This window comes from Notamacropus eugenii, chromosome 3 (genome assembly GCF_028372415.1).
Source record: "Notamacropus eugenii isolate mMacEug1 chromosome 3, mMacEug1.pri_v2, whole genome shotgun sequence".
Lineage (NCBI taxonomy): Eukaryota > Metazoa > Chordata > Mammalia > Diprotodontia > Macropodidae > Notamacropus > Notamacropus eugenii.
The window spans coordinates 329,039,130-329,063,832 of NC_092874.1; the positions used below are offsets into that span (position 1 = coordinate 329,039,130).

Genomic DNA, 24,703 nt, shown 5'->3' on the forward strand with positions numbered 1-24,703 from the left:
CTACCCAACTCCTGACAGAGGTTATAGACTCAGAATATAGAATGAGATTATTTTTTACTGACATGGCCAATGGAGAAATCTGATTTACTATACATGTTTATAATGGTTGTTTTCTTTTTTAAAATATTCTCAATTGGGGAAGAGGGGAGAGTGAGAAGGTGAATTTTGTCTGACTAAAACAATTAAAATATTTTTAAAAGGAAAAGATATTGTAAGCAGGCAGAAAGAAAGAATTCAAGTAATAAGATGCCACATTAGGGACCACACACAAATAAGTCACCACAATAAAGAAGAAAGCTTAGAATACAGTTTCCTAGAAGACAAATGATGTGAGTTTGCAACAATGAATCACTCATTCAGTAAAACAGCATAATCAATCATATGGGTGGGAGTGTGAGTAGGGTTGAATGGGTCTTCAATGAAATAGACTTCCAAGCATTCCCGATAAAAAGACCAGAGCTGTGTAGAAACTCTGAAATGTAAACACAGGATTGAAAAGAAACATAAAAAGGTAAACATGAATTGACAATCATAAGGAATTACAGAAGGACAAACTGCTTACATTCTAAAATGGGGAGATGATACAATACATATCCCCTCTGAACCCTGTTATCATCGGGATCATAGGAGGAGTCTAATCAGACAGAACACCAGTTATGTTCTGTTATGTTTTGATGATCTTAAAATAAGTATGCAAAGAGGAAATTCATTGGGTAGGGAAGAGAAAGGGAGAGGAAGGATAGGGGAAATTATCTCATATAATCAGGGAGTGCAAGTAGAAATCTATACGAAAAAGGAGGAAGGGGTGGGGGAAGTAGCTGACACTTGAACCACACTCATCTAAACTGGTCAAGGCACAAAGTTGGCCTTAGGGATATATTTCACTTAATAGGAAAATAAGAGGGAAAAGGGAGAAAGGATGCAGGGATTAGGAAGAGGGAAGATTAAGAGAGGGAAAGCAAAACACACTCTAGCTCTTTTTGGAGTGGCAAAGAATTCGAAACAGAATTAGAAACTACTAATCAAGGAATGACTGAACAAGGTACAACAGAAATGTGATGGAATACTATCATGCTGTAAAAAATGAATTTCCAGAGGCACTTAGTAAGACTTGTATAAATTGATAAGGAGTGAAGTGAACCAGATCAATTTATAGAGAAACTGTAAAGGCAAAATACTGTAAAATCAAACAACTTTGAAAGACTTAGGAACTCTGGCCAACCAATTTTCCAGAGGACTAATGCTACCTACTTCCTGGTAGAGGGGTGAAAGAGAGTACAAAATGGGATTTTTTTTTTTGACATGGCAAATGCAAAAACGTGTTTTGCCTGATTATTCATGTTTGTAACAGGTTTTCTTTTTCTTTTTCAATGAAGGGTGAATGGCATGAGAGAGAGGGCTAATTTTTTTCTTATTAATAAAATTTAATTTTAAAAATAATATATAAGCTTAAAAAAACTCCTCAAGAAGAGATAATTTAAGAATTGCTGGATTCTCTGAAGAAAGCCTGGACACTTTATTTCAAGAAGTTATAAATGAAAAATTCCCAAATCTCTGAGAACTACAGGGAAAGAATCCACTATCAGTTCATGATAAGTTCCCCAAACAGAAAAGTTCCAGGAATATCAAAGGTAAAATCCAGAGCTATTTTATCAAATGAATGACTAGATGAATAAGTAAATAAGATATTTCAAGTATCCAGGAAGGAATTCAAGTAGCAACAACGATCAAGATCTCACAAGATCTTGCAGTTTCATATCTAGAAATACAATACACCAAAAAGCAGACCCTATAGGCTTGGATGGCAAGTGAATAAATGTATAATTCCAGAGGGGAAAAGATGAATTCTTAATGAAACAGAGCATTTTCAAGAATTCTTAATGAAAATACCAGAGCCAGATAAGAATTTAGAGACAAACACAAGAGTCAAGAGAAACTTACAAAGGTAAATTTATTTGAGGAATTGATAGGACCTGTATGATAATGTAGTCCTAATACTCTAATGGAGGAAAAACTCCTTTCAGAATATCAGTATCTTCAGTTAAACTTAAAAAAAAAAAAAATAAAGGACCTGGGGTTGGGTTCTGTTCTGAGTGTTTGAAGAAGGAAAAAGATAAGGGAGGGTAAAAGGAGAAATACATTAGAGTGGAAAGGAAAGAGTGGAATGTGCTATTTTTCATATTTGAGATGAATAGGAAGAAGCTCACTTTTATCTGATAGACAAACAACAAATCAACACACACAGATATTTTAGTGTAGAAATACATCAAATTCAAGAGAGAAACAAATTGGGATAAGGGCTGTCAAGGATGGAAAAGAAAAAAGGATGAAATTGTGGAATCATGGTAAATGTATATCCATGTAATATTAGTGTTTTAAGAAATGATGAAAGAAATTATTTTAGAGGATCATAGGAAATAACTGATACAAAGAGAAGTGAACACAAACAATATTACAAATCATAGAACATTTTAAAAATAAACATTTTGAAAGACAACAGTTTTGATCAGTACAATGACCAACTATGTCATCTTTCCAGAGGAATTTTGAGACATGATACTCATCCCCTGACAGAGTGGTGACGGACACAGGGTGCAGAAACCTATATATTTTTTGGAATTTGCTTTGATTGGCTATGCTTTTGTTCTAAAAGGTTTTTCTTACTCTGAGTTTTTTTTTTTCCTTTTCATTGGGGAGGTGGCAGAGTTAGGGAGAAGAGACTGAGCAATAGTAACTTACAAAGAAAGGGACATATATTTTTTTTCATGCACAGAAGGAAGTTCAAAGGGAAACACACAAGCAGGGTAGTTTTGAAAATAATGTGTGGGATGTATTATGTACTTACATAAAAGAAATGGTATGAAAAAGAAATTCACAGTTTCTTCTATAAACCTTTTGTGTTCTAATCTGTATGTGGAAATATTATTTGGTGCTTAGATTGAGAATTTTAAAATAAAATTAATTTGAAATGATAGTGGAAGAACATAGGAAGGAACTGATGAAAGTGTTTGACTAAAGAACACTGGTTTAAGCTGTCAATTGACTAATGCCAGTTTTGAAGAGCCCCTGTCAAGTGTTATATAATTCAACAAGATGTAAGCATCAACACAAAAAAGAGAGATGAACTTCTTAACTGGCCACATTCAAAGAACCCAAAAGAGGTAAGAACTTTTCTGAGATCTGGAAGCCACAATCACAAACTTGGTAAGAATATGCCATGATCTAAACCACTGGATGATTTCATGCATGAATATAGCATTACAACAAACCAGGAGGAGAAGGGCAAGAAAGGAAAATTGCTCTAAACCTTATGAAGCCATTTGGATATTGTTGGACAGAAAAACGCAAACAAGCTTTCAAAGACTTGATCAGTTGCCTCACACGTATCTCGGAAAGCCTTTTATACTGCATACTTAGACTAGTTAGGAAGGTTTGGGAGAAGTCTTGAGCCAAGAGAGTGATAGTCAGCAGAAACCCATTGTATTTGCCAGCTGACACTGTGATCTTGTTCATATACTGAAGTTCTTGGCTTTGAAGTGGGCTGACATTGAATAGTTCAAAGATGATACGTAAGCAGCCAAATTTCATATGTGGATGGATATCAATAGTCTGACAGTCTTGGCAAGTGCTGAATTAGATGTTGTTTGCCAGAGACAGGTGAAGACTAATGGGAACACAGATTCTCTATCCTATAGGCCACATGACTCTAAAATGTTATTGATGCCTAAGGAATGAATGAAGTTTATCAGTGATGCTCAGGGTGTTGGGGCACAAACCTAAAGAAGAACAGCTAAGAATTTGGGACTTCCATGGGCCAGCATGCTAGCAGTGCATCTAAAATTTCTTTCATTAAACCAACTTTTTTTTGCCTCAGTGGTTTATGGCTCCCTAATGGGAATAGTGGATGGCCAATGAAGAAGAAGTAATATAAGTAAAATAAAAACAATAACAATCACCAAAATGAGGAAGTAAAGCTAAAGGACTCAAGTTCCATTCTCTAGATGATAGCTTATTGTTGAGATAATAGCAGAAGTTGAGATTATGCATCAGATGACCAGAGTGGACACCAACTAATCCCATACATGGAACCAGAAAGCAGTTGGTGTTGCCACTGCATATTGCTCTATGGCCATAAAAGTACCATATCATGACTCTAGACTTATGGGTCCAAAGAGAACCCGAGAGCTACTAAGAACCACATTTTATTAGTCTAAGGTGGCAGAAATCATTAAGTATGAGCTTTATGTTCGATATGTCCAAAGAAAAATGTTATCAACTCATGTTTAATATGTTGAAAATGTGTGTACAAGGAAACCATTAGAACTTGCCTGTGACTTTATCTCTGAGGAAAAAAGATAGTAAAAGTATAAGACATGCCATAGTGGAGACCAACTTTTTTTTAAGAATGCACAAAAAATATTCAACTAGTATATCCTAAAGAGATCACATAAAAGGGGAAAGGATTCATATGTGCAAAAATATTTATAGCAACCCTTTTTGTGGTGGCCAAGAATTGGAAACTGAGGGGATGCCCATCAACTGGGGAATGGTTGAACAAGTTGTGGTATATGACTGTAATGGAATACATTGTTCCATAAGAAATGGTGAGTAGGCAGATTTCAGAAAAACCTAAAAGACTTTCATGAACTGATGCTGACAGAAGTGAGCAGAATCAGGAGAACATTGTACACAGCAAAACAACAATATATGATGACCAGCTTTGTTAGACTTAGCTCTTCTCATCAATGCAATGATCTAAGGCAATTTCAAAAGACTCATGATGTGGCCATCCACATCCAGAGAAAGAACTATGGAGGTTGGATGTAGATCAAAAGCATACTATTTTCTCTTTTTTGTTTGTTTTTCTTTCTCGTGACTTTTCCCTTCTGTTCTGATTCTTCTTTCACAACATAATTGATACAGAAATGTTTAACAGGATTGTAGATGTATAACCTAAATCATATTGCACACCATCTTGGTGAGGGTGGAAATTTTAGAACTCAAAATTTTATAAAAGTGAATGTTGAAAACCAATAATAAATAAACTTTAAAATATATATTTACCTAGAACCAAAATACTTTCACTGTTGCTAAAGAGATGTGGGTAAATAATTTCTTAGTCTATTTCTGGAGTCCCTGTAAGGATCCATTCTGACCAAAGTACTCACCTTGAGAGCAAGTTATTCAAAGGTTTGGCAAGAATCAAGAGGTGAAAAACAACGTTACCATCCACAAGGAGGTCCGAGCATTTCAATCTCACACTAGGAGGAGATCTGACTTACACCACACTTGCTGAAATTTAGGTGAAAGGCATTCCTACCTTTACATATAAGATGGAGAAGATACAAGTATTCAAATCTAGTACATCTCAGCTAAGAGAGAGCTTGAAGAAAGTCTTATAAATAGTTATAACTTCAGTTCAAAAGAACTGAGATAGGAAAAAAGTGTAGCATGATGCTTAAGTTCATTAACAATAATGCAACAAGATGATGAGTTTTATAGAGACACTTTCACGTTTAAGAAACAAAGAAGCTAGCTGATTGCTGAAAAGCTAATTCATATCAAGTTGTTGGGAGACTGTGCAACTTGTCAGTTTATAAAATGATGAGAGAATGATGGGGTCCCTAGGAAGACAGTTAATCTGTTTCTCGCACAGAGGAGAGTTTGATGAATAGAAGAAATGATGGACAGTTAGCTAAGCAGACTCTGAGGAGAAGAAACTGGTAGAAAGACTAAACTAGATAAAAGGTCCTTGCCTAGGACTGAAAGGGACTTCACTTTAGATGAAGGCAGCAACTAAGGGCTGAACCCAGAGACAACACATTTTCTGCATAAAATCTCAGCTAGAGAGTCCCCTGGGGTACAGAAACAATCTATAGAAGTTAAAAATGTTGATATTCAATATCCTCATAAAAATCTCCAAATAATTAAGGTTGAAAATTAAAGTAACTCTAAGGCTATACCCATCAGGCTGGGAAAATTAAATATATATATATATATATACACATATATGAAACTAGCCCTATAGGTAGGACTATGAATTGGTCCAGTCATTTCTAAACAATACCCCCAAAAGATTAAAAAAAAAAAACCATATGTAGAAAAATATTTATCCTTGCTCTTTTCATAGTGGCAAAGAACTGGAAACTAAGCAGTTGCCCAGGCACTGGGTAATAGCTTAATTTGGTATGTAAAATATAATGGAATTCTACTGTGCCATGAGAAATTGTCAAAGAGACAGTTTCAGAAAAAAACTAGGAAGACGTATCCACTGTTACAGGATGAAGTGAGCTGAACCAGGAGAACCATGTATATACAATGACAACAGTGTAAAAACTTTGAAAGACTTAGGAACTCTGATCAATGCACTGACCAACCATGATTCCAGAGGAACATCATCCAGAGGATGAGGCACGCTACCCATCTCCTGAAACGACAGGAATGGACTCAAAGTGCAGAATGAGACACACATTTTTATACATGGTAATGGAGAATATGTTTTGTTTGTTCATGTTTTTCACAAGGCTTTTCTTTTTCTTCTTCAACTGGGGAGGGATGAAGGAGAAGGAAAGAAATGCTTATTAGTTCAAATAAAATGTTCAATGCTTCTAGTGAACAAAGTCCCTCAAGTAATATGGGACAATAATTCTTCTCAGTCTATCCCATAAACCGGTTCAGGTACAGATGCACAGAGGTCAACAGCTTATATAAAAAAAAAAATCTTGAATAATCTGACCTGTGAGCAAGTTAACTTGTGATGCTGCTGGAAAAATACACACACACACAGATGTATATATGTATGTATGTGTATGTGTATATGTATATATACACATACATATACATGTATCTTGTTATTATTGCACCTTGTCCTGCATGTACTGTAACTACATCTGTTTTGATATGCATGTTTTTCTTATTTTTATATACACTCAAAATGTTCATGTACTGTCAATCAATATTGCTATTATTAGAAGTATTTTCTCTCACTGCTTATGATTTGCTTGTGTGCTATGGATATACATAGACTATTATACTGTATGAATTTAATATGTCCCGCACATATTTTAGACATTTTGTTATTGAAGTCGTTTGTCAGATGTTCTTGTATTGTGCTATATTTAATGCATGAAACATTAACGTGGAATATGTGATACTGTGGTGGGATTATCATACTCTGTTACACTAACTGACTGTGACAATATACATTTGCAGATGTCTGGCATGCCGTATGGGCTTTTCACGGAGACTACAAAATTTTACCTGTGGGGAGTAATAAAGACCCTGGGTTGGTAAGACCCAGGATGAGAGAGCTTTCAGAGAACCCGATTCTGGTGACTGAGAACCCTTGTGCTAGTCTATGCACAGGCATTCAGGAGAGCTCAGTTTGTTTTGCAGTTCCAACAGCTTTGAGGAAGGGATTTCTATCTAAGCTTCCAGGAACTAGGCAGGAGAGGAGGAGAAGTGAGAACAAGAAATGAACAGAAGACAGGAGATGGCAGTCATGACTATGACAGCTGAGACCAGGAGAACCAGTGCTTGTGATGACTGGTAAGAGTGAAGTTCAATCAATAACTCCTTTTTCACCCTGCCTTCCTCAGAGTTTAAATCATATTATGTTTCTTCAGCACCATTCCTCCTCTCCCTCACTCCCCCACCCCAATCCAAACCACCTGGACAGGTGTTTGAATGTTTATCTTTGTTTTTTATCCGCTATTAAATTGTCCACTCTCAGGGTTTTTATTTAATTCTACAAGTTTTAATTTCAAGCTTGAGAGAGGAGAAGCTATCCCACGGGAGAAGAGATTCTTTGAATTTTACTCCAGGGTGGGAGCAAAAATGATTAGAGAAAGAATGTCTCCAATTCTGCTAATTTCTGAGGTTATTTCAGAACTAATTTCAAAAGTTATTCTAGCAGGTATCACGAGAGTGCCTTTGAACTCTAATAGAATTAACAAAAAGACAAGCCTATGGCAGAGAAGGGTGGGATTGTCTCTGAATTTACCTGAAAGACACTGCAGCACACACCCCAAGAACTATACATGTATAGTATTCTGTTGACTACAATTTTATAATTTCTTCATCTATATTCTTTAGGGAAATCATCTGTAAATTTCATTTTTATATATTTACCTTATAAAAATATTAGATAACATTCTTTTTAACCACATTTATAAACAGGCTATGTAAAGATATTATTTATTCTTCAAAAATCTGAAAGGTTTCTCAGAGTTGTCTTAATTTACATTTCTCTAATTAATCGTGATTTAGCATATTTTTTCTTAACACTATAGACAGTTTCTGAAAACTACCTGTTCATATCTTTTGACCATTTATCTACTGGGGAATTACTTGTATTATTATAAATTTGACTCAGTTCTCTATATAATTGGGAAATGAGGCCTTATCAGAGACATTTGTTACAAATTTTTTTTTTTTTTTTGCAGTTCTCATATGTAAAACCATCAGGGTTGGTTTTTACGTAGCATTGGTCTTCCCAAGCTGATGTTGAAGTGAGGCATGGCCACTGGATGAGTCCTGTCTCAGCCACTGCTGGGCTGCTGGACTAGGCTCAGAAGGTAGCTCCTTGTTCTTTAGGGTCTAATGCTGAAGCAGTTGGCTGTAAAACATGTCATGGATCCCACTACCATATTTCCTGGGGGCTTGGTCTGATATTTTGAAGCTCAAAAAGTTGAAATCACCTCTAGTTCTTTTACTGAGACACAGGAAAATAAATGCAAAGATGCATATTTCTAGGCCACATCGTCTTCTTGGATAGGGAAAGCATGTGACTTGTCCTGAGAGCATTTTCTCCCACCTGAATGTCATGTAGGAAGGTCCAAAGGGCCAGGCTCAGGGTGCCTAAGGCATTCTGAATACATTCCAGTTCTGGCTCCATAGGCAAGGAGGCTCCTCATCACCACTGGTTATCAGAACAGATGTTATTCCATAATGCTTCCATGTGCTCTAAAATCTATGGAAGACTGCACTAGCATAGCATTTTAAGCAAGCTGAGCTCAATAGGCTGGTTCTCTGTTATATATGTACATTTGAAATCTCTATTTTTCTAGGTTTTTTTTAAAGGTAAGATTTAATTTTATTTAAAGTAGATTATAATTAACTCTTACATTTGTTTGCTAGTATATTTCTACATTGAAAACAAGGAAGTAAATGGGTATTTTGATTTTGTTATCCCCATGTGTTAACATGAAATGCCTATAAAAACAAATGCCTTAAATCCTTTAATCCTTAAAATAGAGGTCAAAGGAGAGAACAGAGGAACTCCTCAGTTCCTTCACTGATCCCACCCATTTCCTGCCCTTTTCTTTCTGTGAGTCATTCCAGCATTACTCTTTCCTTTACTGGATCCCAAACAAAGCCTGAGTGGGGATTGCGGGTCACGCCAGGATGCAGGAAGGAAAGGATTTCCGGGAGATGGACACTGGGGGCAGTTCAAGTCTACAGTACTAGCCTTCTTCATCTTTTCCTCATGCTGCAGCTCTCTGTACACCCTTGTTCCCAGCCGCATCTCACATTTCTCTGGCATATTTCTCGTTCCAAGAATTGAAATAAGAAACAAGTGAATAAGTTTTAAGTAGTGTGTGGGTGTAGACAGGAGCTGTCTCCTCTAGAACTCACTGCTATCTCTTCATTTCAGGTTGGCTCAAGCAATGAGTTCTTCTATGATGATTAATTGGGAGGTCAGTGGCAAACGAATTTGAGGCAGCCAGAAGAAAGTGTGGGGGACTAAGTACCACTGCTGCTTCCTTCCAAGCATGTGGGAGAGCAGCCAACCCAAGAATGTGCACATGATGGCTTAGTAAAGTCAAGGACTACTGAAGTTTCCTTTTTCTCTTGCCTAAAAGTTTCTCCTGTTTCATATTCATAGCACAGGCCATGAATTCTGAGGAACAGGGTGATAACATGTGAATGGCAAATACAATTGTATTTTTCAACTTCAGGAAGCAAAGTTAAAACCAGTTCCATAAACACTGCTTAATTCTGTTTGCTACTCAACTGAATTAGGTACTCCAGTTAAAGATGAAAAGTCTTAGCTACAGCACTAGTTTTTTTTCAATTAACTTATGGAACCTTAAAAAAAAAAAAAAGGTTACTCTGGACCAGTATTTTCTAACCACTCCCACCACCCCACCAAAAAAAACAAAAAAACAAAAAAACCAACCTTCAGAATGGACAGCTAAAAATATAGCAGGAAAGAAGAGTTGAAAACACAGAAATAGGAAGAAATATAAATAAAATATAGGAATATGGGTTTCAGGATGGGGGCAGCTAGGTGGTACAGTGGATAAAGTGCTAAGACTAGAGTGAGGAAGACTCATCTTCCTCAGTTCAAATGTGCCCACAGACACTTCCAAGCTATGTGATCTTGGGCAAGTTATGTAACCTTATTTGCCTCAGTTTCCTCATCTGTAAAATGAGTTACAGAAGGAAATCGCAAACCACTATAGTATCTTTGCCAAGAAAATCCCAAAAAGGGCTCACAAAGACTAAGACATGACTGAACAACAAGAGGACTCCAGGTCAAGGATGGAATATTTCCAAGGCTGTTAAAAAGGCATTTCTCTAGTCATGCAAATCTAATCAAAAAGTGAAGTGGGAAAAGGGGAGGGAAAGGAAATTTCCTGCGTATATCTATCAAACTAACATGCCTCAGAGAGTAGCTCTAATGTGAGGAGAGCTGCAGAGAAATTCACAGGAAACAAAATCCCAGAAAGCAGACAATAATTAAACGAAACATTTCAGATTTCCCTGCACAAAAGAACAAAGTATAGGTAACAAGCAAAGCGAACTAGAGATTCTAGAGGAAGGAGGCAAATGTGACCTTGGAGTTATCAATGAGACTTGGAATGAAATCCAGGACTGAGAGACTCTAGAAGGATATGCCTCATTCAAAAGGAACATGGAGAGTTACCAAGTAGCATTTTATGTAAAAATATTTATTCATTTAAGTAAATCTAGAAATCAACTGAAGGAACCACACCAAACACCATTTGGATGAACACCAATTGAAGCAGAAACATGAGATTATATACCACAGGTCGCTCGGGAAGAGAAAAGAGATGAATTTGGGAAACTTATCTCAGTGCTGGTTCAGAGGCATCAATCACATAGTAGTAACAGGGGATTACTTTACCTGGCCATCTGTTAGAGCTCTGCCTTTCTCTGTCAAAAGCAGAGACATTGATCATGTTTTTAAATTCTTTTTCATTCAAGAGGTGGAGGAAATAAAAGGGAAATTCAGTTCTGGATCTGATTCTCATCAATCAAAGATGAGGAAGAAACTAGCATGGAAATGACAAGACCTCTCCTTTTAGAATTTGTGTCAGGGAAGAGGAAACCTGTGCACAATCTAAAATGCAAACTTAGATTTTTAGAGAGGAAAGGTAGGACCTCTGATCTAAAATTCTTTAGAAGCACATGGAATCGCAGAATGTAAGAAGTAGAAGAGATTTCAGAGACTATCTAGAATAACTTCAAACAGAAATTCTCATTACAACATACCTGAGAAGTGGTCATACATCGTTTGCTCAAAAACCTCTCCCTCCTTGCCTCTGCCACACAGGAGTACTCCATGAAACAAGCCCATTCCACTTTGGGACAACTCTTAAAATTGTTAGGAAACTGTTTCTGACATCAAGCCTGTATTTGCTTCTGCAAATTCCACCTGTACTTCTGGTTTTGGCCTCTGAGGCAAGTCCATCATCCACATGCAGCTCTTCAAACCCTGAAACACTGATATCATGTTCTCCCTTAGTCTTATTTTCTCCAGGCTAAACATCCAACATTTCCTGACCTATTTATCTACCCTATAGGCCTTAGGTCCTGCCATTTATCCTTTGGTTTTCTGGGAATTCCCATCTGCCTTGCAGCTGAATTTTCTTTTACATATTTTCTCCCCTAGCTAGAACATGAGGTTTTTGAGAATGGCCTTCCTTTTTTCTATTGGTATCCTTAGTGCTTAGCATAGAGCTTGTCGCATAATAAGCATTTAGTATTTACTTTTTCATTCACAAATGTCACTCCCTTTGTCAAAAAATGTTCTGTGTATTGTCCTTCCACCTCCTGGTTGGTCAACCAATACTCACATGATGTGAACTTAGTAAATCAACAAGCTTTTATGAAACATCTATTGTGAGCTGGGCACTCTGCTAGGTAGTAGTTATTCATAAAGACAAAAATGAAATAGCTTCTATCTTTACAGAACTTATATTCTACCACAGAAGACAACACATCCACACATAAGTACAATGAATGTAAACAGACATGATCCCTTTCTCCCCAGCCTCGTGAATTGTGGGACATTGGGCCACTTTTAGTAAGACCATGAATGTTTTGGCTCAGTACTGAAATACTTGGCTCTTCAGGATGAAATAGACAGCCCACGTTCTATTGGACCTTCCCCTACTCCCTCAACTCTCATGAAAATGTGGTGAGTAGTTACAGTAATTTTAAAGGGAGAGGAAAACTTCTCCTCAATGTACGTTTTTTGTGTCCCAGACCTCATCTACACTGCACATTAAATACCTTTCTACTCCTCTTTTTGGAAGACTTCAGACTCAAGAGAAGCTACAAATTCTACATGATTTACTCAGGGCTCTGAAGAGCCAAAGAGTTTGAGACCAAGGACCTTGACACTTCTCTTTAGAGGCCAGGATCTCCTAGAACTGAACCTGGTCAATATGAGTAGGTCTAAGGCTGAGGATCCCTTTAATTAGAAAGGGTAAGTACCCCAGCCTCCCTGGGGTACAAGAATGGTTCTATATTGTTATGTAAATATGTACAAAATCAATACAACACAATTGAAGGGGATACTGTATTGTTAATGTATTTTTAATGGAATTAATGTATTTTTAATGGAATGGGAAGATCTTTCCCATCCATTAATATGTGACCTGTTTAAGTCACATGGAAGCCTAATTTACATGAATTTCAGTCACATGAAGCCTGGGGTGGGAGAAGCTTGCTGAACAGGTGGAACAGGAAGAGGTGGAGCTGGAGCAGAGCTGAGAGGAAGCTGGTCACACTAGTCAGAGCAGGGAAGAGCAGAGGAAGCAGGCAGCCTGCTGTGAGTGAGAGAAGGGCATTTTGCTTCGGGGAGCCTGTTTGTGGGAAGGCCTGATGTGTATAGACTTCTTGGTTACTATGATGGATTTTTTTGTTGTTATGACAGATGTGGTTTTCTGGTGTTGGGATTCGGCTTTCTGGTGTTTGAATAAATGCTTTGGTTCTGTCTTCCATGTGCAGAGTCTGTACTATTTTGTGATTCAGAACTGTGCTGGCGTATTCATAGCTGCCGTAGGCGCTGTGAAGATCACGTTGGTGATATAGGCACTAAACCTTAAGGCCTTTCACAATTCTGGATGCTCTCCAATTTATAGCACTGAACACAGTTCTCCAGATGAGGTTTGATAAGGGCAGAGAACAGAGGGATTCGTAATTTCTACAGTTATTCCTCTCAAATCAAGATCAAGTTAACTTACTTGACTCACTCAAAAGACTGCATTTTGAGCTTTTGCAGCTCACTAAAACCCCCAGATCTTTTCCAAACATCTAACTATGTCTCCCCATATTCTGTGAAGTTGATTTTTGTACCTAACATTTATCTCTTTTTAAATTTGATCTTTTTAGGTGCAGTCTCATGTTATAGTCTGTTAAAATCTTTTTGGATTCCAATTGTCATTCAGAATCACAGAATTTAAAGAAATCTTAGGTAGCATCTAGAGTATATACCCCATAGGAATCACTGTTGCATGCTCCAAAGCAGTCATACTGTCTCTGCTCAGTGTTAAAACACTGAGATGGGGAACCCACCACTCTCCAACTTGTTAGTAATCCTTCCCAGCTCAGTCATCTGAGAACTTCATAAACATGTCATCTAAATATCATTTTCCAAGTCTGATAAAAATTTCAAACAGGAAAGGTCCAAGTACTTTCAGGGACACTCCATTGGAGACTTCCATCCACATTGGCATCAATACATTAAAGATGAATCTTTGAATCTGTTTGTTGTTGTTCAGTCATATGTGATTCTTTCTGAGCCCTTTTGGGGGTTTCTTGGCAGAGATATTGAAACGGTTTTCCATGTCCTTTTCCAGTTCATTTTATTGAGGAGAAAACTGAGGCAAATAGGGTTAACCCCAGGGTCATGCAGGTCTTCCTGACTCCAGGAAGCTCTACCTACAGTGCCACCTACAGGACCACCAGTGTCCTTTTGAATCTGTACATCCATCCAATTCTACAAGCATTTAGTCAATGCTGGATCCAACTCATATCAGCTTGTAAGAGCCCACTGGTAAATATTCAGTGAGCATTTACACCTTGAAAATCAGTACATGCTACAAATTAAGACTTAATTCATTATTTTATTGATTGTCTAGAGTGATGGAGAAAATATTAATAATGTCTGGAAAACTTAAAGTGTCATGCATACATGTTTTTCTCTCATGAGGGCCACTTGTTAAACATTTACCAGAACACTGATACATCCAGTCCATATCTTTCCATTATTTTGACAAGAATTCCTTATCAAAAGCCCTGATAAAATATAGGTATGAGATAACATCTAGAAAACATTTAGTTCCATGTCTGGCACATAGCAGGCACACAGTAAATGTGTGGTCCCTTCACTTCCCCTTGTAAACCGTATCTAAATTATTGCCCTCATCTACCAGCTTAGATAAGACAGTTTCTGACATCTACCCTGTAAAATAAATCAATAAACATTAAAAAAAAAAAAAAGGAAATAAGATTAGTTTGGGATGATCTATTATTGACAAGGCTGCAGAGTCAGGAAGACCTGAGTTCAAATCAAAGCACTTCCTTGCTATGTGACCCTGGGCGAACTACTTAACCTATTTGCTTCAGTTTCCTCAGCTGCAAAATGAGCTGGAGAAGGAAATGGCAAATCACTCCAGTATCTTCGCCAAGAAAACCCCAAATGCGGTCATGACTGAAATGACCAAACAACAAATTCTTGACAAAGTCACTCTGCCCTTTGTAATCACAATTTCCCCTTTTAGCTATTTGCCAACCAGCTGTGTAATGATTCATTCTAGAATTTTCCAAGGATTTAGGTCAATAGCACTGGCTGAGTGTTGTCAGGCTCTTCTTTTTAATCAGGACAAATTTCCTTTTTCCAGTCATTATTTCCATGATCTTTCACATATTACAATGGCTCAGTAACCATACCTGCCAGTTTTTCATACAGTCCAGGTGGCTTATTTTCTCTTACTTATCCTCAGCATCACTTCTTTGTTATCCATTTTGTTCTGTCACATCCAGAACAAAGGCCATTCTTCTTGGTAGAGAAAACAGAAGCAAAATAAAAAGTAGCAGCTAGGCCTGCTGTTATCATTTTATGTCATCATTCCATCCACTGCAACCAGAGGTCCTATCCTTTCCTTATCCCTTCAATACATAGCTTTAAAAAGTCTCTTTTTGGGGGGAGGAAAGGTGTTCCTCAGCTTCTCTTGTCAGCCTTGGCTCATTTTGAGGTTTAGCATCCAACACTTTTTCAGAACAGGGCCATGATTCATTCACAATTACTGGGCCTCACTTCCATCTTCTGTATACTTCTCTATTAAATTTCATTATTGAATTCCCCATGCATTCACATTAATCTCTTCAAACAAATCCCATTTCCCCTTCTAATTGGAATCATTTCCCTTTGTATCATCAGTTTTGTTCACTCTACCATTCCTTCCGGTCTGACTTCCCATGCAGAAGTTCAGTCCATGGGACCTTACCTACTGTTCTTCTGCAACCTATTTTTCTGACATCTAGGATGCAAAAAAAGCCTATCCTTGGATTTCCTCTGCTCCATCACAACCCTATGGGGAAGTGGCCACTTCTCAGGTTTCCCATCATTTCTACCTCCAACAACACTCAGATCCAGAGAAGAATTTTCCCTTGTTGATTTCTTCATGTTGTGAAGGATAAAATTATCATTAAAGCAAGTAAAAAGAGTTATTAGCTATTCTGATTTTGGCAGACAATTTCAGCAGATGTCTGGATAATTAAATCCCCCATCACTACTATATCATGCTTCAGTGCCAGACTTGTGATCTGTTTCCTAAACTAATTTTCTTTTTCAATTCACCAACCAGCATTTATTAAGTATCTGCTCAGTGCTAGGCACTGTACTAGGTGACAGGTGGTCTCTAGTATACTTCAGTGACAAACCTGTTTATTTCCATCTCCATAACCTTTACCCATATGCCTACCACTATGCATCCATCCCTCCTATGGTTGCTGAATTTCCTTATGTGAAAACATCTTAATTATACAATGCACCATCACCCCACCCTGCTCCAACTTTGATCTGTCCAAGTCTCAATAACGGTCATGGGGTCAAATTTTTCCGTAACTAGGAACTGTTTTTGGTATAAACTTGATCATTTGCATAGACATATAGAAATTCAGGGTAAATTACTATTTTTTAAACAAATTTTTACTATTGTCTCCTTTTTGGGGTTTGTTTGTTATGAATTTCTGAGGGATTCAACTTCCGGTCTTCGTTATAGCTACTCTCTTTGGTATCTAGCTCAGGGACCCCCATCTTTTTCAATTTAAAGCACTGTTGTTTAGAACTATGATACCTGGCAAACATATGCCTACCAGCCTTTGTTAGTGAGGTGTACTTCATCTCTGGCCAGGAAGGTCATTCCTCTCTATATTTTAAGCTCTGGTCCAGAAGTCAAAATCCTATTCTTGGGCACCACCTTGTTGGCCAGCTATTCGCTCTCCAAACTAATCTCAATCTACAATTTGGCCACACTGAGCTACTAGACATTTCCTCTATGCAGCATTCTCTCCTTCACCTTTATGCCTTGGAGCTAATAGTTCAAAGGCAATCCTCTTCCCCTATGTCTCAACTGGAAATTTTTTTTCCCCAAGTCTGAATTGGCAACCAATCTAAGTATATTGCATGTACTGGTAAGTATACTGTAGTTATAACTAGCCACTCTTGTATTTTTGTCTTATCCTGCTTTCAAATAATTTTACACTTCCTTATGTTTTTGCTTTTAAAAAAAATTCTCATATTAGAGGTGGTCAATACCGTAATAGTTACTTAGGGGAACACTCTACACAGATTCTGAATAGAGTCATTACTTGGTGAAAAATCAGGTTATCACTAAAAAATAGCCACTTTCCTAAGGTGTCACTCGGAACTCAGTTCAAAGGCCAAACCTCCTCCATAAAGCCATCCTAATATATCTTAATTCATGAAGGGGATCTCTCCTAAAATTTTTCAGAGCATGCTCCCTGGAACCTTCCCATTCATTCCCTCTTACATTCTTTGTCTATGTGTCCTTTCCCCATCTAAGGATGACGTGATCAAAACCTGTGTTGGCTCTATCTTTGTAACTCCATTACTAAATGGGCCTTTCTTGTTGTAGATGTATAACATCATTTAACACAATACTAAGTATAATATATGGAACTTATAATCTTTATCCTCAATAGGTCTTCTCTGTGTGCCTGCGGATATTAGCTAGTTATCTTTCTACTTTCTACTTTCAAATCATTCCCTCCTTTCTCCAAAATCAAATTCAATCTTTTATGAAAATCTGGGCATCCTATGTATTCTTTATAACATATTTTTGTGTATCATAAATCCCATTAGCCATGTGGTGAAGTCCATGATCCCCTTCAAAGAATAATGTTTTTCACACACTCAACTGGATATGGAAATCTAAGATAAAAGAAGGGGACAGCAAATTGGGGAAAGGGATAATCAGAAGCAAACATTATTGTGGGAGGACAGTTGGAGAGAATGAAATAAATGAAGGGCAGGATAGGACAGAGGGAAATGTGGTAAGTCTTCTAAAACATAACTATTACGGAAGTGCTTTGCATTGTCACACGTGTATGACATATTGAATTGCTTGTTTTCTCAATGAGGGTAGGGAGGGAGGGAGAGAATATGGAACTCAAAGCTTTAAAAATCAATGTTAAAAAGTGTTTTAGCATGTAACTGGAAATGAAGCTATACATGCAATGGAGTATAGAAATCTATTTTGCCCTACACGAAAATAGAGGGGAAGGAGGATAGAAGAAGGGAAGATTAATAGAAGAGAGGACAGACTGGAGGAAGGGGTTGGATGGGATGCATGCTGTCCTGGGGTGTGGGGTGGGGAGAGATGGGGAGAAAATTTTGAATTCAAATTCTTATGAAAGTGAATGTTAAGAAGTGAAAAATAAATTATATATTAAAAAAGAATGTTTTTAAATGCACAAAATAAAGTACAAAAAACCCCAAAGAAACCAAAAGTTAGTGAAAATAAAGATAATATTTTCCCCCATCTAAATTCACAGACACACACCTCACTTGAAATCTACCAAAGGAACCTCTGCTTTAAAACTAATTGAGTTGGTTTGAGAACTACTCTTTGATTTCTGGACAAGGTTCAGGTAGTTGGGGGTGGGAGGAGAGCACTAAGTTTCCCAAGGTTTCATGCTGTTTAGTTTGGTTATAAAATGTACATGTGTGTATAGATGCATCTATACACACATATACATCTATATATAATACACATATGCACACAAACATATATATATATTATGCATGTATAACTTTGCTAAAAATGTGCTATATAAATGTTAGCTATTACTGTCACTGGCTTGTTCTGCTGAAAATGTTTCTATACTTATAGTGCTATTTTCCATTTCATAGCAAATCATCTTATAAGAGTCCTGGATCTTAATTCCTGGCCATAGAATACGGTTCTCATCCCTGCTTTACCAAGAACTATCTATAAGGGCCATGGTCAAGTCCCATCACCACTCTGGGCTTTTCTTCTCCTATGTAACATGAAGAGATGGGATTAAATTACCTTTAAGGTCCCTTGGCAGTACAAAATAGAGATGCTCTGAGTAAACCACCTCCCATTTCTGATAACACGTATTCATACTTAAGTACTTCTCAGACTTTTCCTAGGTAAACCTAGTCACCAACTAATAAAATAGGAGAATCAAATGATTCAGTAATATACTTTGAATATTCTATGACCCTCTGATGGGAGAGTATGTCACTTTTGTTATTTTCTTTGACAGATTTTAAATCTCAACTTATCCTCTATGGCTAGGTTTTGCTGATTCTCAGAATGTCTCTGCCTTCTGGTGTGTCAATTTCAGTCCCTTTAATTCCTCTTGAGCCAGGCTGAGAAGCACTTTACACACTCTTCTCTCTTTTCCTGGACAGGCTGCAACTGCGTATGGTATTATTTCTAATAATCCTGCATCACTCCTATTTTATAGTCACATCTAATGTAGAAAATTAATTTCCAGTAAAAGTCATATGCAGTGCTTTTATATTTGTGTGCGACTTCCCCTCTTCCACTCAGGTATTGGACATAAAGGAGTCAAACTCAGTTCCACAATAAAATACAAAAGTGGTAAAAAGAAGAAAAAAAATTCCAGGTCAATTGGAATTCTTTGTCTCAAAAACTACATTGGCTCTCTCTCCAGTTCTAAATCTAAGTCTGTTTGTTTTTTTTAAAGTATTTTGATAACTACATTTTCATATAGTTGGTTTCCTAAAAAAGGATATTACCTTATGGATTTAAAAACATTGTTCTGAAAGGGGTGCACAGGTTTAACTAGACTGCCAGAGGGGGTCCATGACACAAAAACAGTTAAGAACGCTGACTAGATGATAGTCAAGTTCTCTATACCTGGCATGAATTAGGATTACATTAGTGCTTCCTATGAGTGACTCACATTTGGCAGGATGGCTTCGGATTAAGCGGCATATTGAGGATCAAGGGCAAATAGATGCATTTTTGGTAACTTCCAAGCCACGCTATTGTCCTGATTTTGAAAGCTATGCTTTGGCGGTTACCCCCCTAGTAACATCATAACCTTGGTGCTACATAATTTTTAAACAAGAACAGATATAACTTTTATTGACAATAAATGTTTTATAGCAAGACGTAAAATAAAATCTTTTTATCCCAAAGGACTAGGAAGTGGTCCCACCTACTGGATACAATTTTGAAAGTTTTTTTTTTTTTAAATCCTGTCTTCTATTTTGCCTCCAAGAAAATCCTTAGTATATAAAGGTGGCCATATATGTGTCCTCTCTGAATCCCTTCCTGGTATTTAGACCTGGAAGCTTTTCTAAGTTTTTGCTCTTTCCACAAAGGAAAAGTAGCCAAAGCTGTACTCCACATAACCTCTGTGAAAACATGTGAAATGGGGCATAAAACTCTAATGAATAGCAGTCTGGAAGTCCATTTGATGACAGCACTCCTTCGATAGCCAGTGCAGGAGCTGTCTCAGCAGGGTAGGGGACTATCTCATAATCCTTACTGAGTTTGAAAGACTGAACTTTAAAGTTGCTGACTGGCCATAACCCAGGTAATTAAAAGCAAGTTTGGGGACTTTGGTGAAGCATGGCATAAAAGAGAAAGAGGATTAAAAAAGACCCCTGCGTACAATCCTACCCAAATCACCAGCAGGGCTCTGCCTTAATGACTGGTGCAAAAAGAAAGGTTTGGCTTTGATTTCTGGAAAGTAAACACTGGGGCGTTTAGTTTCTACCATTCCATTTGAGGTAGATGCTGATCTGGGTTCAATACACAACAGAAAAACTGCCAAAGAAACGTTGTTAAATAAAAGTTATCTTTGCCTCATACACCATGTAACCCCTTCATCATTTCACATCAGACAGTCAACCACAGACACACAATAACGAAGAAAAGAAATTCATTCTATCGTCATCTTATAAAAGGAGATTAGTTTTATTAAAAAAAAAACACCCCACAATAATATAAAACTTAATTTACACATTTTTCCCACTATTGTGGTACATAAGATAATTAAAGACATTTGCACATGGTAAACATGGTGTTATTTGCAAAGCTCAACAGGGCAAATCTTTGGAGAAAAATCTTCTGAGTATTATGGGCAAGTTGGTTTAGACCTGATGCTTTGCCCACAAAGGGCTTCTAAAGGAGAAAGTATTGGCCAGGACTTGTATAACTGGATAATAGCCAAATCCTAGACTCCTAAAACAAATATTGGGTTTTCTCCTTCTGAGGTGCAGCTTTCCATTTCTGCTCTGGGGCTTGAGAGAGAGTCAGACTCTGATGTAGTCATCACAAGCTGGTGATTCCTGATAAAGCACCGATAGTCTCTCCTACAGACCCAGGTCAAGTGCGGTTGGCTTGCTGGCAAGAGAGGGAAAGTGCTCTTTTTGCATTAAGGTCTAAAAACATGTCTTTATCTCTTCCCATGGAAATGAAGAAATAAATCCAATTGGAATCCTTTTCAGATCAGAAGAAACTGTTTCCCTTTCAACACAAGTTATCTTAAATAATCCACTGTCTTCCCCTCCCCCCCACTGGAAAGGTCTCTAAGAACATCAATAATTTGTGAAAACTCAGGCAGTAATGTTTGTAAAGAAACATCTTAGCGGGAGATCTTTTAGCTTTTTGTACACTATATTTTATGTAGAGAACACTTTAAACTTTTTCTGTGTATCTGGGTAATAACCCTTTTAAAAAAATACCTGGAAAAATTCAGAACCAAATTCCAAACGTGGATATCTACCAAAAACAATTTGGGAACAATTGGCTGAAATGGCATGGAGGAAGAATACTGAATACATCTGGTCACTGGCTGGCCCCACTCGATAGAAACCATGTGCTTTCTGGACATTTTGAACTCTATCTATTCAGTCCCATATGCTGAAGGAAGCAGTGCTTTTCAGCAGGTTTTACCAGATGCTTGAATGTCTGGAAAGAGATTGTCATGACAGATCAGAATCACACGCAAAACTCTGGAGTGGGCATGTTGTATGGAATAAGCTGGAGCTCTCACACTGAGGTCCTGTGTGTGAGCATATATGTAAGCTTGTGTGTGGAGTTTCTTTTTCTACATGTTCAGTTGAAAGAAGCCTATGGGAGAGATAAGCAAAAAGAAATAAATGTTTCTTGTCAGCTGATTGATTTAGCAGTCATATAATCCTTCCTTTGATGTCCAGGGTCAATGAAATCCTAGTACCACCAGGGTTTAGGAGCAGATATATTAAAAGAATCTCTCTGTGATCTTTCCTGCAAAGGAAACAGCAATAAAATTTATTACTCGGTCCCAACGAAGGAATTCTTGTAAAGGGTCTCAGTAAAGAGGTGGCTTTGTATTCCTGGACATTCAGCTTTGGGGAAAAAAAAGATTCATTGGGGGGCACAGGAAGAGAATGGTGCCTAGAGCCCATAACTTTAAGTCTGGGATTTGCAATCCTACTGCTTTGCATTCAAAATACACGATATAAGCTTGACTATCACATGAACTGTTACAGGATGAAAGAAATTACAGCGAAGGTTTCTTTTGGTAGAAATGTAATAAAACAACACCTGTAAATATTTTTGTGGTTTTTAGAGAATGTAAATAACAGGAGACAAAGAAATCCAATCTATATGATGCTAAAAAAAAAAATCACTTTAAGTTAACCAAATTCAAGTTTTAGGGGCTTACGTACACTCTTTTCACATCCATACAGTTTTGTTGATTCTGCAAACGATATACATAAAAGTATCTCATGGAAGCGTTCAGTTGTTGGGTTTTTTCCCCCTTGTTCTTTGAACCACTAGCATTCTCCAACACGTTGCTGCAGTAGGTGCTTGGGACCGTCTTCACCCTGGCAGGTACACTTCTGGTCCCTTTACAAAAGGGGCTGTCTTTTTTGCTCTCGGGCTCGACTCCTGTTCCTGCTGAACTGAGCCAGTGTGTAAAATCAGAACTGTTATCAGCTCAGTAGGCACCGGAGGGCGGGTCCAATCCACAACTCAGAACAGCAGCCCTGCTACCCGCTACCTGGAAGCTCCGCTGGGAACCAGCCAATCACTGGAGAAGACTAAAGGAGTCGAGGCTACAAACACAAAGGACATTTTGCCAAACCATCACACTGGACGATGAGCAATCCTCTGAGAAGCGTCACATACGCATACACACCATTATACAACTTTCACTGACCTCTAAGACTTTCTCTGTGGTCTCAAGTTTTCACAAGAATAGTTCTCGTTACACCCAAGTAGGCTTTCCCTTCCAGACAAGGCCAATTAGCAAAGGTTCTAAAATGGAGATAAGCCTAAGTCCTTGCATGTGAGCCTTATACTCTTGGCAGGATGAGGCACATTCTTCATTCTGTTTCCAGTCTCTTCCTCATCTTCCACACACATGGCTTTTAAACCCGCATCTCTTAGAAAATGGGTGCGACTCAGCCAGCAATCTTAGTGCCCAATCAGGTTCACACTTAACGTTCCCATCTCACCTTCTCTTCAGGTGCAGAACTTAGCCACTGTGAACAAAGAGGAAATCAATTACTGTTCACCAATCAGCTAAGCTCTGCACCTTGTTAGAGAGGTCATCGTCTGAGCATTATTAAAGGGCTGGAGAGCATCTTCCACGGTTGCTTCTTTCTTTTGTTTCCAAGTAAGCTTTACTGCATGGGTATTTTTTCTGCGCACCTATGGACATTATCTATGGCTTCTGGAGGAGCAGCCAACGTCATGGTTGCGTGGTAATCCCTGGCAATGTGATTTTAATCTTAAGTCACAAATCAGCATGCCAGGAACCCAAGCAGCCAGAGCACGTAAGCAAGCCGTGGTGTCCTCATGACTTCATACTTGCACAACAAGGCTTTCACACTATGACTGTCTCCATCTTACGTACTTGTTAATTTACCAAACAGGTGAGTGGTTTGGGTTGGGTTTTTTGTTTGTTCTGCTGGTGGTTAGTCCATGTTCAATGAGGATCTTGCATTGAATTAAAAAAAAAAGAGTTATAAATGCATCATTATGACTGCAACACAAAAAAAGGTGGTACTGTCAAGGCTGTCACAACCAGATAAATTTACAGGCTTTAGCATTTGAAGTATGGTTAGTTTTTCATATAAATACTCCCAAGGAGGTTGAGTAGTCAGTCCATGTAGCACTCTTCTAGGTGGAGAAGAAATTTTTTATTATTAAAAGCTGAGACAGGTCAACCTGAGAGAAGGAACCCATTTCACCTGAATCCACCCTCCACCAAGTCCCTAATATTATCAGCAATCAACCCCCAAGATGACTTCTCATTTTAAAAAATGGGCACACAGGGCCTCAGAATTCACTCTGCATCAGGCTGTGGTCAAGAGGCAGGGAAAAGTAAGAGAGTGGGAATGCAACAAAGATTATGAAGGAGGATGGAGAAGAACTGCAAACAGGAATGTTCCCAGTTCTGTCCATAGAACCAAACTCCTCAACCATCTAAGGATTCAGTGAAGACTTTTGTCCACAAAAGCCTAGTAGAGAAACAAAGCCATGGAATGGAATGGCTCCATGTTCCTGCTTTGGTCTAGCTTGAAGAACTTGAAGAAATATTAATTCTCTGTGCAGTTAAAAAGGCGCAATCTGATTAACTTTCCTCTGATGACCAGAGGAAAACAAAGGGCTTATGCAACTGAGACTTTCTCAACTGCTCCTTATTAAAGTTGCTAAATAAACTTTCTTTTTAGATTCTAAGTTACTATCCTTGCTACACTAAGCAAAAAAAAAAAAAATTATAATTTTAGCCTATTACGAATGAGCCCGTTTCCATGCTAAAAGGACAGTCATAAGGATTAACTTCTATTCTTAGTACTATAACCCTCTAATGTAAATAAACTGTTTTAAAACAATCCCCAGAAAGCCCAACAACTTGAGCA

General features: G+C 37.9%; 1 protein-coding gene across 9 annotated transcripts in view; it reads right to left on the reverse strand.

Annotated features, from left to right (window-relative positions):
• Nucleotides 1-24,703, reverse strand: part of AOPEP (aminopeptidase O (putative)) — a 553,954-nt gene that overhangs the window by 13,518 nt on the left and 515,733 nt on the right. For 5 of the 9 annotated variants that reach the window (XM_072596909.1, XM_072596911.1, XM_072596910.1 and 2 more), the window contains one exon: nt 20,739-23,320. The exons of 1 other annotated variant lie outside the window; for it this stretch is intronic. The gene's annotated coding sequence lies outside the window, so the exon portion shown is untranslated. Of the gene's footprint in view, nt 1-20,738; nt 23,321-24,703 lie in introns of those variants that run through there. 3 more of the 9 variants (XR_011964391.1, XM_072596914.1, XM_072596915.1) reach the window with 2 other exon arrangements.